The sequence below is a fragment of the Impatiens glandulifera genome, chromosome 4 (genome assembly GCF_907164915.1).
Source record: "Impatiens glandulifera chromosome 4, dImpGla2.1, whole genome shotgun sequence".
Taxonomy (NCBI): domain Eukaryota; kingdom Viridiplantae; phylum Streptophyta; class Magnoliopsida; order Ericales; family Balsaminaceae; genus Impatiens; species Impatiens glandulifera.
Genome location: NC_061865.1, coordinates 5,256,506 through 5,274,409, shown reverse-complemented (window position 1 = coordinate 5,274,409; position 17,904 = coordinate 5,256,506). Strand labels below are relative to the sequence as shown.

General features: G+C 25.5%; 1 pseudogene; it reads right to left on the bottom strand.

The window, feature by feature from the left end:
- Nucleotides 1-821: 821 nt before the first annotated feature.
- LOC124934533 lies at nucleotides 822-1,350 on the bottom strand (annotated as a pseudogene).
- Nucleotides 1,351-17,904: the final 16,554 nt, after the last annotated feature.

Sequence of the window (17,904 nt, the reverse complement as noted above, 5' to 3'; positions counted from 1 at the left end):
ACGTAAAAAACGTGTTAAACTTGTCAAAAACGCGTTAAACGTATTAAACATGTCAAAAACGTGTTCAACGTGACAAAAACGTCAAAAACGTGTTAAACGTGTCAAAAACGTGAAAACGTGTCAAAAACGTGAAAACGTGTCAAAAACGTGAAAACGTGTCAAAAACGTGAAAACGTGTGAAAAACGTGTTAAACGTATGAAAAACGTGTTAAACGTGTGAAAAACGTGTTAAACGTGTGAAAAACATGTTATAAGTGAAACGTGTTAAAAATATTAAAAACGTGTTAAATATGTGGAAAACGTGTTCGACTTAAAGTTGGAAGATTATTAGTTTATATTGGATTAATAATATAGAATTAAACTAAATTTATATAATTTGGGTAATTTGGGTAATCCTAACCCAACCCAAATTAAACTCAACCCATACTCAACCCAACCTATATTCAACCCAACCCATATTAACCAACCCAAATTAATATTTTGGGTTTGAGTTAGGGTTGGGTTTGGGTAAACTCATATTATGCTCACCCCTAGATGCAATGTCCTTCTAAGGTTTTTCTTGCTCCTTCAAGTATTTTGTAAACTAATGGAGCACAACCTCGAAATATCAAATAAGTTCTTCGCCCATAGTAGAAACTGCGGGTATGAGTAGTAGCAGCAACAACAACTTAATAATTGTACAAAGTGGAGTAATCCTTAGCCGAAATAACCAGACCGCGACCATTTCTTGTCCCCACGATAGATTGTTTCAACAATCTCGATAAATTCCTGCTTATCCTTCATTGCCTAGTTGATCTTGTTGTTTCGAGTCCCAAGATCTATCATAATGTGTTGTAAGAAATTCCTCAAAGAATAGCTCCATAATGCAAGTCTGGTTATGAATCTTCCTTAGTTAGGAGCTCCACGTCACAATGACAAACGAGAACACATCAACCTTATTGGAAACAAGATTAGTGCTCTCATTCATAAGCTTAGGAGCCATCCAATGTAGTTCCTCGCACCCCACCTGATATTAGGGTCTGACCCTTCACATTTTATAGTCAAGAAAACAAACCTTGCATTTTGGGCGATAGATCAGTAGAATAAGAAGCAAGTTGTCACTTTTCAAATCAAAATGCACTATGTTTTTTTATGCAAGTATTCCATTCCAAAAACCACATCCATAGCAATCAATAGTAACTTACGCTTGTCCAATGTCATCTCATTATTGGGTAGAGTATTTCTAAGTGAACCGTTCACCATTTACTTGGTCATTGTTGCCACTGAACCTCCAGGACCGTCAAGGATACCACCATAGAAAACCACTACATTTAGATGGTGCAAATCAGTATTTTGACCACATTGTTCCATAAATCATCTCTCATTTGTTGTTCTTTCGAAGTTTTTCCCGCAAAGCACCTTTTGTTATTCGTTTAATTACCACGTACCTCTCTACTTTCTATGATAGACTGTACCAAATGTTCCAGAACCCAATTATATAAGCTCCTCAAGATCACTGTTATGTAATTAACCCTTTCCGCAAGTTTTCTTTCTCCTCAGTTATGTTTTCCCATAAACCTTCATGTAGATTATTTATTATTTTGCAAGATCTTGATCATTGTCATCATTCATGTTCATCTTCTTTGTAAAATAAGTATTGCATAAAATTCAAATGAATAAACCCTCTACGGTGGCGAAAGAGCCACCAATAGAACAAGTGGAATAAAACAGTTTGTTTTCAAGATCAAAACCTATGATATCATGTTAAATTTTAAAGAAAAAATGTAAACTTAAAATGTATTATTGAAACTATTGTTCAAACAATTACAATTCTCCGTTATATATGACTTTCAATACTAAATACAATTAATAAAATTAACTAATAGAATATTAAACTAATTAAATGTTTTAGTTATTAACTAATTAACAATGTTATTATTATTTTTACATATATCTAATTCGGCTAACAAAAGAACAAGTTTCGGCTAACAAAAGAACAAGTATGTCATTAATTGTGATATTTCTACGTATAACAATGGAATCAAACTCAGGATACGTTATAGTTAGATTTTGACACTACACCAAATGTCGTTCCAAAAATAAATCAAAAATAATCCCTCACAATGAATCTACACTGCTCACGAAACTTTTTCACATAGAATAAATTTCCCTCATAATGATACACCTCGCTGAATAATTAAATATTTTGGTGAATTAATTATTTTATTTTATTTTGAACTAAAAGAGAACTATCATTGGCACCCCACCGTCATTCTCAGCTTAAACTCAAAGCATTTCTATATGAAATTAAACCAGCTTAAACTCAAAACGTTTTTATATGAAATTAAACATGTGACATTTTGGTCAATTAATTATTTTTGTAATATTAATATATTATAAATTATTTATAATAAAATTATTATAATAATTATGTAAAAGGTAATTTAAGAATTTTAACTAATTTAAATAAATAAATATAAATATAATTAAAAAAAATAAGATAACATATATAATATACAAATACAACAACTTTTACATATGATATATAATTTTGTTAATTAAATTTTAGAATTATTCACTAAAAACCATTATTTAAACATATTTAATAATTTTTAAATATTTTAAAAGAAAAGTTTATATTAGTGAAAAAAAATATTTTTTTAACATTATTATTTTTATAAATATTTTTAATATTGAATTTTTTTTATTTATCAAATTTATTATGAATATATATAATTAATTAATTTTACTATGAAAAATAAGTTTATCAATATAAATATATTTATTTATTTATAAAAAATAATTTTAATAATAAATATATAATTTTTTATTATAAAGAATACATAAATATATATTTCGATTACTTATATTTAATAAAATTATATAATTGATTTTATAAATTAGTTTTAATAATATAAAAGATATATACCAAATTTTTACTTGCCCCAATTTAAATAAAAAATAATATAATAATAATTTGGAACAATTTTAAAATAAAAATAAAAAGACAAAAATAAATATATAATTAAAAAAAGTAGACCCAATAAAATATATATTTAACACTAATTATATTTATATTTGTTTTTCATAGATAAAAGGTAATAAAAAAAATCAAATCACATGGTATTAAGTCTAAACCTAAAACTTAAATTTTATTTTTTTAATTCTAAACAGTGTATCAAAGCTTGTTTTATTTCGTCCCGTAATAACTTCATACAAATTCTCTCAAATTAACGTTAAGTTTCTATTTACAGTGTAATTCAATTTCAATCGATTCTACTTTAAAAAAAATTGTTGTGTCATGAGGTGCATAATTTGTGAACCCAACCGTCCCGCCCAATCCAAACAGCTTTGGGCTTATTTTGACGTGGGCCATTTGTCTTTAATCTTATAAAGTCTCAGTCATTTAAGACTTTACAATAATAATAATAATAATAATAATTAAAGAAAATTTCAAAAAAAAGAAAATATTTCTTTATAAATTTCTCTTATAATAATTAATTAAAGTTATTAAAAAATTAACTGATACCTTTTTAATATTTTAATTAATTTTAAAATAATTTAAAATTTAAAGTTATTAATTGATTAAAATATAACTTTGTTAGTTTGTTTTTCGGTAGAAAAAAATTAGGTAAAATCATATTTACTGGTATGCTTTAAATTCATAAATTTTAATATTTTAAAAATTATAATTTAGATAAATCTTTTTAAAGTGTAAAACAATAAAAATAAATAAATTTAATCATATATAAAAAAAAAACTAAAAAGGTAAATTATTACGTATTTTTATTTTAATTATATAATATATTTTATTTATATGTAAACTAAAATTAAATTAAAAATAAAATTTATATTTTTATTAAACTGAATAAATAATAAAAAAGTGTTTTAAAGTTATCTGGGTTTTTTAGTTTATTTGCTAAGGTGACATGATAAAGTATTAAATAAATAAGAGAAATTATTTATTTATCTCCTATTAATTAGGCTAAATATAATAATCAATTCTTATATTTTCTCGTTATTTCTCTGTTACTATTATTATTATAAATAGATAAACTATTGTAAGATTATTCAATCAATAATATTATTTCAATCTTTCTCTTCAATAAATCTAACTTGGTATCAGAGCGTATAAGGGAAAACTCCCGAAAACGATTTCAATGGAAGAACAATATCACTCCTCAATTCTACCAATAATATCTGAAAGCGTAAAGCTTGATAAATATAATTATATCTATTGGAAATCACAAGTTACTCCAATCATGATAGGTTATGATTTCCAATCATGATAGGTTATGATTTTATGGATATAGTAGAAGGAAATCTTGAAACTCCTCCCAAGTTTCTTCAAGAAATAGATGGTCAAAATAATACAATTCAAATCAAGAATCCAAAGTTTAAACAATGGCGTATCCAAGATCAAAGGGTACTTGCATGGCTCTTTTCAACATTGACTGACGAGATTCGTCAACAAGTCTCAAAATCATCTTCGGCACAAGAACTTTGGAAAACCTTAGAGAAAATCTATGTTTCTTAATCAAAGGGCCGACTATTTGAGTTACAGAGTCAACTCCTAAACGCACACAAAGGTAGTGGTTCTCTTCTTAACTTCATTCAACACATCAAAAACCTATCAGATGCACTTATCGCTGTCGGACAATATGTTTCTGATCAAGATCTGCAACTAACTCTACTCAACGGGCTTGGAGACGAGTTTGAGCCGATGATATGTGCTCTAACTTCCGGACAAGATCTATTGTTTAATGAGATGACAGACATCCTTCTAAATTATGAACAACGACTCATATTCAAGAAAAGAAAATTCCATTATGAAAATATTTCGCGCTCAAACGTTTCGGCGAATGTTGCTTATATTTATAGGCATGGAAGCGGAAAGAACCAAAGACAGAACCGAGACAATAATCGTCCGCAATGTAATTTATGTCATAAAATTGGTCATCGCTCCGAAAGTTGTTTTTATAATCCATCTTGTCAAATATGTAATGTACAAGGACATAGTGCTCTCGAGTGCCCTCGTTTTAATCCATCTACAAATTCTACGACAATATTAGTTACATCGTCTACTATTGTAAACCAAAGACAGAATCGAGACAATAATCGTCCACAATGTAATTTTTGTCATAAAATTGGTCATCGCTCTGAAAGTTGTTTTTATAATCCATCTTGTCAAATATGTAATGTACAAGGACATAGTGCTCTCGAGTGCCCTCGTTTTAATCCTTCTACAAATCCTACGACAATGTTAGTTACATCGTCTACTATTGTAGATCCCACTTTGTGTCCAGATTCAGGTGCTACCGACCATATTACTTCCGATCTTAATAATCTACATGTACATGCTCCTTATACAGACACTCAAACTATCAAAGTTGGAAACGACCGAGATACGAAGATACTGCTTTTAAGGGATTACTCAAGGACGGACTTTATTGCATTGAACCTACTGAAAGTTCGTTTTCAACATGTTCTAATAAACAAACATTTATTGGTATTAAATCTCCGGCTCAAATTTGGCATTCACGACTTGGACATCCTTCTAGCGCTACTACATCTTTAGTTATATCACACTTTAAATTACCAGTTTCAGGTAGTAATACTATTTCTTTTTGTGGATCATGTCAATATGGAAAAGCACATAAACTACTTTTTTTAACTTCAAAATCTACATCTATGGCTCCTTTAGACCTAATTCATTTAGATGTTTGGGGACCTGCTCCTGAATTTTCATCTAATGGTTGTCGTTATTTCGTACATTTTGTGGATGATTTTAGCAAATTCACGTGGATATATCCGCTAAAGAAAAAGTCGGATGTCTTGAATACGTTTATCAACTTTCTTCGACTTATTGAAAATTTATTTAGTCGTAAAATCAAAATATTGCAAACTGATTGGGGAGGAGAATATAGAAATTTCAAATCATTAACAGATAATCATGGTATTTTACATCGTTTATCTTGCCCACATACTAATGAGAAAAATGACATTGCTAAACGAAAAATTCGTCATATTACGGAAACTGGTCTCACTTTATTGGCTCATGCATCTATGCCACTACATTATTGGAGTGAAGCTTTTGAAACAGCCACATATCTAGTACTGAATCTAAATATTGTGCTCTTGCATATACAACTGCTGATCTTTGTTGGATTTAATCTCTATGGTGTGATTAGTGAACTTCGAGTTTCACTTTCTTCTTCTCTAGTTCTATGGTGTGATAATATTGGTGCCGCATTCTTATCAGCACACCCGGTATTTCATGCTCGCACAAAACATATTGAAATCGATTTTCACTTTGTTCGGAAAAAAAAAGTTGCTCGTAAACAACTACTCATTCAGTATATTCCTACTGAAGATCAAGTGGCTGATATCTTCACCAAAGGTCTTTCTTCTCATCGATTTGTTCTTTTACGTAGCAAGCTCACGGTTTGTGCCTCACCTTTTCGCTTGAAGGGGATGATAAAGTATTAAATAAATAAGAGAAATTATTTATTTATCTCCTATTAATTAGGCTAAATATAATAACCAATTCCTATATTTTCTCAATTTAGTTATTTCTCGATAAACTATTGTAAAGATTATTCATTCAATCAATAATATTATTTCAATCTTTCTCTTCAAGAACTCAATCAAATAGTTCTTGTTTATTTTATCAATTCAAGAAATTTAACTTGACAAAACAAAATTTGTATGAAATATGGATAAGTTTATTTATGTACAAGGGACTTTAAGTTTTCAATATCCTTAAAATTTAAGGAGCGTGCCTATCAATAATAAGGTTTAATAATTTAAAATTTAAAAAATTTGGTAAAAGTAAAATGGTATTTTAAATAGAGGATTAAAGTGAGTGAAAAGATTGAAATGATGGATAAGAGGAGAGAGAAAAATCAAATTTAATTCAAAAAAAATCTAAATAGGACATGCCATATATATATATATATATATATATGATTAATGATATATACCGCACCCTTATACACCACCTTCACAAAGCACCCTACCTCTGGAAAGAACGAGAAAATATATCTTAAAAAAAATACAAGAGAGAGAAAAATATTTTATTTCTTGATTTTTCTCTCTCCATACCTCAGCCGATCTCCACCGTCCAGAATGTTGGCTCAAAGTTGTGCAGCTACTGTCCAAAAATTAGGACGATCTAACGGTGCAAACTCCGGCGATCATCAAAATACTAAGACTGCTGGAACTTGAAGTTTTTCCCTCTTTTCTTTCTTGATTTTTTTCTCTCTTTCTCTTGCTCTTATTTCTTGTAAAAGAATTTTTTTCTCCCCTTTTATCTTGCTCCCAAATAAGTGAATTAAGTGGAGGCTCTCTTGCTCTTATTTTTGCAAAAGAAGCTTTTTTCTCCCCTTTTTATTTTGCTCCCAAATAAGTGAATTAAGTTGGGGCCCAAGATAGACCTATTTGCTGGGCTTTTCCTCGTTAATAAGGAAAACAAAAAATTCAACACCCGCACAAATCCCTGATGGAGAGTTTAAATATAAACTATCTTTGCCCCATTGAGGACAAAATTTCCCTATAGTTCTCGAAAAAAAAAACAAAAACAATTTAAACTTAAAATATTAATAATAAAACAATTTATCATAACATGAAATGCCAAATAAAATAACATTCAATAACAATAATTTTAAAATATTAAATACTCAAACAAATAAAGATCCAATAACAATAATTTTTAAAAGATTACATAAACTTCTAATAATTGCATTAAATAAAAAAAATAATAAATATATTAAATAAGTATATATAATAATTATTTTAAACTAATATCATTAATTTTATAATGACATTTTGTTTGAATTGGTTCAAGGCATTTAAATCCTCATCTTGAACACTGTCAACATATTTCAGGTTTTCTTCTATCAGTCCCGATCCCTAGTCAAAGCGGGAAAACCACACCAACAATCAGTTCGATTTCGCACCCCTGGGTCGGTCCTCTCGATCCACCTTGTTTGTTTAAGCTCTTATATTCTTTTACCTTTTTTAGTTTTGAGCCCTTAAAACAAGTTTTATAGAAATTTCATCTAACATGATTTTTTTAGGCTAGGAAAAACTCCAATAACTAAATATCATACATGCCCTTGGTTAGAAAATGCTTTCAAATAATATTTACGATAAAAACACATTTTCCTTAGAGGATGTTAGCTTTCATTTCTCATATGCATTTGTACATGTTGACATGCATTAAAAACTCCTAAAAGTAAAATTTTATTTTCTTCATTTCTTTCAAAATAAAAAATAAAAAAAGTTTAATTGTTTTGAAATTCTACTATTATTTCTAAAATGTATCTATACTAGTTTTATTTAATACTGTATTTGGTCTGAACCGAATATCTGACCGAATTTGAATTTATTGAATTCGAATTATATATTTGTTTTTTTAAATCAAATTTTAAACCATTACAAAAATGATTTTTATTTGGTTTTCTAGTTGTGGTTTCAAATCGAAACCAAACTAAAAATCAAATTCATTTCTATTAATATTTATTTTAATCATATATTAAATTAGGCCTAACACATCTCTTAACCGTCACCCACACACTTGACATATCTCTACTCCTGCAGTTACTCACCTTTAACTTTATCTCTACTTTAAATCTTTAATCCTTATCCCACAATCTTCCTTGCCTTAAATCACTCACACTTAATCTATATTTATTCCAAATCTCTAATATATATCTCTCACCCTTCCTCGCCTAAAATCACTCACCGCGGTCATCGACATCTCTCCACCACCATGTCTAGTATGCATAATGATAATACTAAATCATATTATGTATTAACTTATGCAATTCAATTTTTGGTTATATAACTTTTGTAATTGTTTTGATAACTTAATTGAAAAAATATATTGGAATTCAAGTTTTTGTTTGCATTCAAATAATTTGAATTCAAAATTAATATGGGATTAGAACTAAAAAAATATCGAATTCGGTTGGAATTTAAATTTATTCAAATTTGATTTGGTTTTTAAATTGGCTTACAAAATTAAAATTCGAAAACTGAATTGATTAAACAATCATATTTGACATGCAAAATCTTTTCTTTATCGGCTTCTCCTTCACGCTTTTGAGATTCGAAAGGAAAGTATGTTATGGGGCTTCGAACAACTGAAGTTGATTTTTAGGGGTTGCCGGTTGGGTGATTAAGTTTATAATGTTGAAACAAAAATGCTAATTTATTCGTTAGTTATATATGTTATTACTACCTTCAATATGTATTTTTTAGAATTGAATATGAAACTTGATCTCAATTTTTTTTTATGACAGGATTGATTGTAAAAAAAAATCAATTTAATTGAATAGTGTTTACAAGTTAAAAATATGTTGAGAATAAAAAAACAAAAAGAATCCAGTTTCTCTAAATAGGATACACATTATGTTGGAAATTTAATTTTTCCATTTTATAAAATAGATGATATAAAATTATTGTTATTTATACAAGAGTAACTTGATGTATGTTAAATAGGAAATTAATAATGTATAGGATTTTGACATTGTTAAATGTTCTTTTACATAATCACTTGAATGATCGTATTAAATGGGAATATCAATCAAAGTCAAATAGTCACTCAATTTGAAATATATAAGTCATTAACAATTTAGCTTTATAGAAGTCCAAATTATATTTCTTTCAATTAATTTGTATTTATATATAATTGTTATTATATTTGTTTTAAGTATTAAAGTTGTTAGAGATATGATACAAATTTATTATCTTTAGTAAATAAGATGTTTATTAATACACATTATAGATGATATATTTATAAATTATGTGATGTATAGGATAAATCCATTAATATTTCAAGATGAGTATTTGCTATAAAACATTTATGTCTTGATGCAACAGAATCGATTTTAGTTTTAAAACCAGAATGTATTTTTATTAGAATATTAAAGAGTCTCTAGTAGTCGACATACAAATTGGTAAAATAGTTGCACATATTGGGTGCATTGTACATGTACTAGGAAATTAGTGTCAAGTGATCACCTCATATTTCATTGTCTTTTTTTCTTTGTTATTTTTGTTTTGGGTTTCTTTGTGACAAGCATGTTAAAGTTTGCTTATTGTTCCGTTTCAACCGGTTTTTATCAGATTTTATTGATGGTTCATGTTATCCCTTAATGGTTGATCTTCATATGTGCATGTTCTAATTGTTCCCCAACACTTTTTTTTTTCTATTCTATTGGTGTCTCAAAATTCTTTATTTTTATTTGAATAAAATTGAAGTTTGTTGGAAAAAAAATTATGGAACAAATTAAAATTGACATATTTAAGTCGGAATATTATTCCAACTTAAATCTAAGACACCCTTGATTAAAAATTAGATGAAATTAAAATTATTAAACATATTTTCACTAAGTTAACTATGTGTACTTTTAAACATGAAAAAATATTTCTTACTAAGAGAACATAAAGACTGTCTTGTGTACACCCTCATTTTAAAATTTTGATTTATAATTTCTTAAATATTGAGCAAACAAGTTATTTAAAAAATATTCTTATACAAACACATATCCCAAAATTACCAGTTATTAGTTATATCATAAATGTTGTATCAATTATAGAAATTAATTTTAATATATATAGAGAGAGGAGAATGAAATAAAATTTGTGTCAAATTTTAAAATATCTATTCAATAATAATATTTTGTTTTAATATCTTTAGTCTAGACCTCTCTAGACATTTTAAAGTATTTGGTCGAAAAAGTCGATAGAGTCAACTGGGGAGTATATCATCATTTTCGAGAATTAACGAGCTCCATATTTTATGTGTCAAAGAAGTTTTTTTTTTTTTTTCTTGTTTTCACATTTTTTTTTCTTATATAATATTTTTATCACTATATTAAACTATTCCTATTCTCTTTTATTTTACATGAATTGTTTTTAAAAGGATATATATATATATATATATATATATATATATATATATATATATATATGAGAATATGAGAGATCTCCACTACACAAATAAACGGATTAAAAATAATAAATGAAAGAATATGAGAGATCTCTCATTCCAAATTCATCTAATTCTTTTCTCTAATAAGTAGAAAGACATCATTGCTCTAACAAATAGAAAAGTTTTACTATATAGTTTTTTCTTTTGTCTTTTTTTTAAAATGTTAATATCTTTTATTAATTATTTTATATGTAAATGTAATAGATATACCTAATACCTAATATATAAAATAGTTCATTTAAAATATATTAATAATTGAATAATTCTTTATTTAATCATTATTATATATATATATATAACAATATTATTTATATTTATTATTATATGAGAAAGGATAGAAGAAAGAGAATTTGGGAGAGAGAAAAGATAAAAGGTGAGGGGGAGATAGAAAAGAAAAAAAAATTGTTAATTTATTAGTAAGTAATTCTCACTCAAATTTTTTCCCTAATCATTTATCTTATTTTATATGAACTTTTTTTTTTATTTTTTTTTATAAATATATCATTAAATTTGTATATAAAATTGAGTACAAAATAAAAATAAACAGTTTTAATATTAAAAAAGACAAAATAAAACATTGTAGAGTATATGAAAATTTTAACTTATTAATTCATATTAATTATTTCAATTTTAAAAATAAGTATTTATAAATCTCCCTCATATTTATTATAAATATATATAAATATAATTAATTAATATATTTATTTATTTATTCTATATGTTTATTCTAAAAAAACATTAATTTCTTTTATTAATTATTTTATATGTAATAGATATACATAATATATAGAAGAGTATATTTAAAAATATAAATAATTGAATAAATCTTTATTTAATAAATATTATATATATGACAATCTTATTTATATTAATTATTTTATATAAATATATCATTTAATTTTTATATACAATTAAGCACAAAATAAGAGTAAGCGTTCTATGAATATTTAAGAGACCAAAAATCTTCAACTTAAAACTGAAAAACTTAATATAGAGAAGATGAAACACGCATGTTTTAACATTTCGATTTGTAATTCCTTAAATCTCAAACAAAACAAAGTTTATAGATATTTATATCACAAAACTACACATTAATAGTTGATTTGTAACTATTGTATCAATAATATAGAAAATTATTATTTTTTTAAATAGGAGAATTAAATAAAATTTGTGTTGAATTTTAAAATATCTATTCAATAATAGTATTTTGTTTAAATGTAGAAAGTTATAATGACCTTTCACAATCACGACTTTACTTTAAATTAAGATCTTTAAAGGAGAATCGAACCCGTGATTTTTGATATATTTTATCCTACTATTATTATAATCTTTTAAGAGATTCGTTCGAAAAAGTCGGTAGAATTGATCAAAGAGTTAATCGTCACTTTTTAGAATGTACAAAATATTTTTTCTATTTTTTTAGATTTTTTTAAAAATATTATAAGGCTTCAAAATATTGAAAAATTAAAAACCAAAAACTTTGGACAAACGAGCCCCTAGGTTGGATTTGGACCGAGCGCCAAGTGGACCACTAGTTTGTGGGACGCAGTTATTGAGCGTGGTAGGTCAGCTTTGGGCTCGGTTTGGATCGGAGTCAAGCGGTCTGACCACTTGTCAACGAGGTCGACGAAGCTCCGATAGAAAGAAGTCAAAAAAAAATAGTTTTTTGAATGTGGTAGTTTTAGATTAGATTTTGAGAATCCCAAAAGCTTCATTATGTTTATTAAAATTGAAATGAACCTTTAAACCATAATTGGCTATCAGTTTTAACCATTTTCTAGATTGAAAACCAAAGTTTCATTTAAAACTTTAGGCAAACATGCCTTGTTTGCTTCGAAATTAGTCTAAGAACGTTCCCACATCATTTGAAATATGTTAGGAGTCTTTTAAGATTACTATTCTCGAGCTAGAGCTGAAGAAATATGTTAGCTTGTAAATGATCTCATGATCAATTTCAAATCAAGAAATGAAAGAATTAGCGTGTATCGAAGAACACTAGACCTAAAATATAAATTTTCAATTTTTTTTGGTAACGACGTGAATGAAATCTTACAATGAGTTTGGGAACATTTCTAAACTACTGCCAAAGATTTTGGATAGGCCAGAACCGAGCTTTAAAGCCCTATACAAGATTTTAGAAAAAAAGCTTACATACTTGCAAGTTTTAATGTTCGATTTTTTAAGGATGATGGATTTTTTTAAGGAGTTTGATTAAAGACTTGAGGTTGGGTCTTCTCGTTTTTCTTGGCCAGAGGAAGCTATTTACTTCCAGCCAATTGAAAGTCGGGGTTGACCGGATTTAGTCAAAAACCATTATTGTTCTTCAACTTGCTCGGTCAATTTCTATCCCCATAGCTAATGGGACGAGCTATGGGTTTAAGGAAAATAATTACGCTATTAAGGCCGTCATTTGCGAAGTTTGATTAATAAAAAATCAAAGATTTTGACTATCGCGAGGAAGAAGACAAAATAGGGCAAGAAACGATGTCATTTGGTTCTCCAGCATTTGAGTGCTAGGAGAGTCTTGAAACATTTCATGTTGGGCTTAGGCGCGGACGCTTTGATGTTTCGTTTGCGTTTTGTTTAGCCTGGGTGTTCCTTTTAAGTCTTAATTCTCAATGTGCTTTGAAATGGTTGAGACTTAAGATTCAGGTGAAGATACATTCTCAATATTTATTCAGGTAAGTTTTTTATTCATCTCAATTGATTTGATAGTTCTATGATTTGCAAAGTTTTTAAGGTCCTTTTCATGTTTATTTCAAGAACTTTGTTGATATTTTTTATACAAAGAAAGATTTGGGCAATAATGTGATTGGACATTGGAAACCTGATACAAAAGAAACTCTTTTTCTATACAAGCATCTTTGTATTAATTTTTGTTTTCAAACCCCATTGTCATATCCGTAACTCTACTACTTTTGTCTTTGTTTTAATGATGGAATAATAGTTATCATTAGATCGATTGAGAAAGCATGAAAAAAAAAAGTTTTAACCTTGGATTAGTGAATGCCTTAATCGACATGGACAGAGCTAAGTCTCACCTGGTGTTTAGTGTCTTCCTTAATACCACCAGTACAATTTCTTAATACATGGATTAATTCTTATATTTAATAGATATAAAAGACCGTTTTTATGTTCAAGTTCGAGTTAATTTATATCCGACTTCATATTAGGTCAATATTGAATTAATTATTAAAAATGTCAGATAACTAAATAAAATTTGTGTTGGATTTTAAAATGTTTATCCAATAATACCGTTCGATAAAGTCGGTATATTTTATCGTCAAACTTGATAATTTGTTGGGCGAGTTCTTAATTCTTATTTTAATGTTTTTGTCTTTTTTTTAGTTATCCTTGTTACATTTTTGTATAATTGAACTATTTTTAATATATATATAATAAATAAATAACAGAAAAAATGGACTTTTATTAATTTAGTTTCACATGCCTTAATTGCCCCCAATTTGGATATTAATGAGAAGGCAACTTTTATTTATTTTTAATTTGTTTTAATATTTGTTAAAATGATATTTATTAAAACAAAATATCAAATTACACTCAATTTAAATATTTTATAATATTATTATTAAATAAAATAAAAATATTTAAGTAATATATACTTAAAAAAATCATTTCCTTTCCAAATCATATCAAATTGGTTTTTTAAACTTGTTTTTTTATTCAAAAAAAAAAAAAAAAAAAACATCAAACTTATTTTAAAACATTCTCTTTATTAATTATTTTTCTCTTCCCTTATTAATTTGTAAATATACTTGTTTTAACTTATTCATTTATATATTTTTTTGAAAGTAATAAAAGAAAAATAAATAATCAAATTAACAAATATATAAATATATATCTTTTAAAATATATATTAAATTTGATAAATATATATATAAAGAATATAAAGTTAAATATAAAAATTATTAATAATTTTTTTAATCTAATTAATTATTTCTCTTATCTATTCATTTTAAATTTATATTTTCTGAGTCAATAATTAATTTATTTATTTATATAATTTCAAAATGAGTTATAATATGGATAAATAAATCAAATTAATAAAATATATAAATACATATTTTAAATATTTATATATATATATATATATATATATATATATATATTATGTTTGTTAAATTATAAATAAATAAATATTTTTTTACTCAACTATTATTTTTAATTTTTTACTCTTTTTTTGTTTTTGTTTTTCTTTAGAATTCATTTTCTTTCTCCTTTGAATTCTATTTACTTGTGATTATAGAGTAAAATTTTAAATATTAGGAAAAAATAATAATTTATTTGAGGTTATCCGTTAAATTATTTCATTTAATTTAAATAATATTTGTATTTTGAAAAATTTGAAAAAGTTTATTTTCTTTTGAAAAAAACTAATAATATATAATAATAAAATATTATTTTTTTTAAGTTTATTTAAAAGTTCTCTAGTTATAAGCTTATAAAATTAAAACTTTATATAACATTATAAAATATATTTTTATAAGTATGTATTATTTATATAATTAAATAATTGTAAACCTTTCTCAATTTTCAAAAATATATAACTAACTATAAAATTAAATAAATAATAATAAAAATATATATTTACCAAATTAATTATATTAATTTATTTAAATAATTATTAACTTTTTTTAATTTATAATTTTTTTAATTTATTTTAAAAAATGAAAATTAATAAAGAAATAATGTTAAAATTAAAAAATTAAAGTGTTTATTCACCCATCAATATAATTTTCATTTTATAATGTTTGTGTAAATAAGATTTTATTAAACTTTAATCAAATAAATGATATGAAAATAAAATAAATTATCAAATTTTAAATGAAATAAATTATATCAAAATAATGTACATCAATACATATTATAAAGTTATAAAAGTTATATATATATATATATATATTATAATAACAATATATATATAACCAAATATATAAATATATTAATAATTTTAAAAAAAGTTATTTATAATAATTTAATAATAAAAATTAAAAAAAAGTAAAATTATTAAATGTTTTTTTAATAATAAAAAGTTGAAAAAAAGATAAATTATTAAAAGCAATTTATTATATCATGTACAATTTTAAATAAAAATAAAAATAAAAGTTAAAACACAAAATTTAATATAATTTAGTTATTTAAATATTATATTGTTGAATTTAATATAATTTAGTTATTTAAATATTATATTGTTGAATTGAATGATTAATATGTGAATTTAAATAATAAGAAGAATGGTTGAATTGAACGAGACTTTAAAATAATAATAATAAAAAATTATAAAAAATTTAAAAATGTAAAACAATAAAAATAATAAAAATAGATAAAATTTAATCATATAGAAAACTAAAAATAAATAAAAACTATAAAAAAAAAGATAAACTTTTATCGTATTTAATCTGTCGTACCTTTGATACATTGAGCGAGAGCCCATTCCCGTATTTTTATTTTAATTATATAATATAATTTATTTATATGTTAACTAAAAATAAATAAAAATTCAATTTTTATATTTTTATTAAAGTGAATGAATAATAAAAAAGGGTCCTAATTTTAGAGTGTTAAAGTCTTTCTTATGATATATATATTGTAGACACAAGTTTATAAAGATTATGATTTATATATTTTTAAACAATTTTGAGTTATCAAAATAAATTTTAATTTTTTTTTACATTGTTTATTGTTGTACAAGTTAAAATAAATAATTAATTTTGGAACAATGGTGTATATATAGATCAATTTTCAAAAATAATTAAATAATTAAAATTAAATATCGAAAAATAACGTCAGCTGCACACTCACTAGAAATTGTTTTAGGATATTGATTCAATATAAAAATTTAAAATTTTTATTTAATTATTGGTTCAAACAAACAAAATAATCCAAGTTGGAATAGTCTGAAACTTGGACCGGCTCATTTATTGCTCTCCGGCGACCGACAAGACTACCTTGCTAGGACCGCCTATTTATCGCTAGGATTGCCTACTTTATTCTTTTTTGCGTAGTGATTCAAAAGACGAAATGAGCACAGTGATTTTGTGCCGAGAAGTGAAAGACACAAATTAAATGTGGCCTTTTCCCAAGAGCATATAAAAGGCTCCATCATCCAATCCAAAGATGAAAAGGCCTGAATTGAAAACTATTGTTGATTCATCTAAAAATTTACAATGTTTTTAATTAAATATTAATAAACTAAACAAATTCAACCATCATTCAACTAACATATTGATTTCATTAACAAACACATCTGAATTCAACATCTAACATATTTATTTCATTTCATCATCAACAGGTTACACATTACATTGTTGTTACACATTACATTGTTCTCAAACAAAACAAAAAAAACAAGTTCCTAAACTGAATCATCAGGGGTAGACCTAGTCTCAATGTCCACAGCTTCGCTGTCCTCGATTTCGAAACTCATTTTTCTTCAACAGCCTCGTCTTCTTCTACTAACAGCTTCATGCTTAAGTGAGCCAAGCCACCGCAATTCTATGTATATAAACCATCATAGGCCTAAACTGTAAACCCTTTTCAATGGCCCGACATTCACATCTTTCATCTCTTAATCCGAACTATGTCTGTCTGTCTATGAACACAGAAATTTGGGTTCTCTATGGTGTACTTATTAACTGGTTATTTATAGATTTTGAAGAAGACGGCGGCTACAAGGATATGTAATTAGGTTAAAATCAACGTTTCTTTTGGGCTCGGCCCACTTATCATAATTAGGGCATAAGTTATAAAGTTAATTTAAGTCCCTAACTAAATTTGGATTTTGCAATTATATCAATTATTGTTTAATGAGTTAACATTGAACTTAATAAAACACAATATACAAATACTACTAGGTCGATCTTTGTTTATGTAAGAAGAAGAAAATCAATTCTAGTTTAATAGATTGT